Genomic DNA, 2,975 nt, shown 5'->3' with positions numbered 1-2,975 from the left:
ATTTTTCGGCCCTGAGATATTACCAAATTGCCAATCATTTTGAGCAACAATGAGATTCAGGATGATCTCATTGTTGAAGCAGATTTATTTCTAAGGCAAAACTGAAGGATTACGAAGTAAAAAATGAAAACCATAATGAGGAACTTGTACATACTGTAAAAAAAGGACCAATTATTAAAAAAAGGGGAAAAAAATACTGTAAATGTGTTAAAAACAGGATACTCAAATAGACTATTTAGAGGTAAGGGAAAGTATATAAACATAGTGAATATAAGCAGGAATGGTGGTAAAACAATTGTGCTACTAAAAGGCCTCACAGAGCTTATAGCTAGCAATAAACCTCCTGAGAATTTAAAGGTATAGTGGAGGTTGTTCTATTTCCGGATGGATCATCAAAATATGTGATCCTCCTAATTGTCAATCATTCTGGAGACAGGCCGTCCTATGTGCTCATCCCCTTCAACGCCTTACCAGTTGAAGGGCTGGTTATCCTCCCGCAGCAGTGTGTCGCAGTTAGCTTGTTACAGGTATGACGCACCTGAGTGAAGTTGCCCCCCCCACCTTCTTTCAAATCAGACAACATTAGTGTCAAACGATTGTGCTACGTTTCTGCAGCAAAAATTTTCGTTTGTGCCGCTATCGTTTTAAAGATATAAAGAAATATATCTAGAGGTCATGAAAGGTCAACCAGCCCCCCCACCTTATTCAAATTAGCCAAAATTGGTGTCAAACGTTTGTGCTACGTTTGTGCAGCAAAAATTTTCGTTTGTGCCGCTATCGTTTTAAAGATATAAAGAAATATTTCTAGAGGTCACCAAAGGTCAACCAGCCCCCCCACCTTATTCAAATCAGACGAAATAGGTGTCAATTAACTCAGCTCCGTTTGTGCAGCAAAAATGTTCGATTGTGCTGCTTTGGATTTGAAGATTTGAAGAAAGTGGGGGGGGTTGACCTTTGATGACCTCGAGAAACATCTCTTTATATCTTTAAAATGAAAGCGGCACAAACAAAAATTTTTGCCGCACAAACCAGCACAAACGTTTGACACCAATTTTGTCTAATTTGAAGAAGGTAGGGGGGCTGGTTGACCTTTTGACCTTTACCTTTTCATTGATATCTTCAAAGCCAAACCAGCACAAATGGAGCTGAGTTAATTGTCAGCCATTTTGTGTGATTTGAAGAAGGTGGGGGGGGGGGTTGACCTTTGATGACCTCTAGAAATATGTCTTTATATCTTTAAAATGCTAACGGCACAAATGAAAATTTTTGCTGCACAAGCGTAGCACAAACATTTGACACTAATTTTGTCTGATTTGAAGAAGGTGGAGCGGGGCCAACTTCACTCAGGTGTATGACGCAGATATTTTTGATTAATTTGGAAGCGTCGTCTGCACTAATCATTCCACGCCACAACGCAATAGAGACAATCACGAACTAGCTAGGATTGTGGGTGTGGTGGGTTGCGTGTTTCTCTTCCTGTTACGGAGGTCATTCAACAACAATGGCGACTGGATCGATCCGCACTTTGACTGAAATACAGCTGTTCTTCGCAGACTCGCTCTTCCAGCTGGTCCATCGTCACGACTCGTGTTCCACATGGTGCTCACATAAATATAAATATACGCATAGTGTAGAGCGGATTTAGATTTGACCAATCAGAGGCCGCCTTTCTCTCCCCCCTGTGACGCTATATGTGGGACTGTCTGCGGTCACCTACAATTTTGGGGAGGTAGGCCATAGTGTCTGCTGAATCGGGGGGGGGGGGGTCATATCTGCGTTAACTGTGAAACATACGCAAATCTTTTTTTGGAAAGTAAGATTGTATTAGCGATGCAAACAGCATCTCTAAACAGAACGTGCACGAAGAGAAATTAACTTGTGCACGCTCTCGCACGCGTTTAATAGGCGTTCCCTCTCCGAAGCAGATACAGGGTTGTGCATGTGCTTTTTTTTTAAAGTGGAGAGGGCGGGTCTTTTCAAACATTTGAGAAAATCCCCCACTATACCTAAAATGCTTAGGGGAAATAAGAAAACAGAGGAAAGCATTCATTATGACAACTCTAAAAGCTTGGATTTCAAGTGGTCTGTTGGTCACTACTAACTATTTATAATAATGCGATGACTGCAAATCAGTCTTTCTGTGTTATTCTCTATAGTTTAGGGCAAAAAAAAGAGTAAATATCTACTTCTGCACCTTTCTGTTCCTGTACAGCTTCATTTCTAACGTCTAATTTGAAATTTGTCAGGTTTTTGCTGGTTATTGTTGCTGCTCCATGCACAGTGTGAAACATTCCCATTTCCTGTCTTTGAGGTTTTGGCGTTATCACTAACGACTAGAGGGAAAATTGCAACTAGAGACTCAAGACTCTCAGATTACGCTGAAGTACTGGAATCAATCAATTCTTCACTCTAAGGAGTTATTTAATTGACAACCTGATCAGTATACCTGCTTTCTCTCCCAGTGACTGCTGAAGACGGGGATAGATGACATCATTTGTGTTTCTTCTATCAGAACACTCAATATTTGTTAATAAAAATGTCGACCGTTCTGTTCAACCTTCCCTCCTCTACTTCTGTTTTCATTCTTTTTATTTATTTTTTTGTACTCTCTCTAAATCTAAAAATGCCAGCTAATATAATATTTATACCATAGTGTCGGTCAACATCACTGAAATTGGTCTGAGGTCATGATGATTTCTTTTCATAAAACCTGCATGAAAGTATTGAAAGGTGTTGAAAGGGCCAGTGGTTATGATAGCTTGGTGAAGACAACTTCCCTTGAGATCATTATTCACCCGCCGGACCCTCCAGCCCCATGTGAACCTATAATACAACCCCTTGTTGCCTTGGTGATTCAGTCTAATGCATCAAGAAGGAATAGCCTGATGTCCCCAGTTATGAATGTCAGATACTAAGGCCCCGTCCACACGAAGTTAAAACGAACACGAAACGCTAATATTTTCCAGAACGTTTGT

At 40.6% G+C, this 2,975-nt stretch overlaps 1 protein-coding gene across 1 annotated transcript in view; it reads left to right on the top strand.

Moving 5' to 3' along the window:
* Positions 1-2,975, top strand: part of tmem132e (transmembrane protein 132E) — a gene marked incomplete at its 5' end in the record, with an annotated part of 137,444 nt that overhangs the window by 8,012 nt on the left and 126,457 nt on the right. The window lies entirely within an intron of this gene.

This window comes from Cyprinodon variegatus, unplaced genomic scaffold, assembly GCF_000732505.1.
Source record: "Cyprinodon variegatus isolate N-32 unplaced genomic scaffold, C_variegatus-1.0 Scaffold250, whole genome shotgun sequence".
Taxonomy (NCBI): domain Eukaryota; kingdom Metazoa; phylum Chordata; class Actinopteri; order Cyprinodontiformes; family Cyprinodontidae; genus Cyprinodon; species Cyprinodon variegatus.
This window is presented reverse-complemented; position numbering and strand designations above follow the sequence as displayed.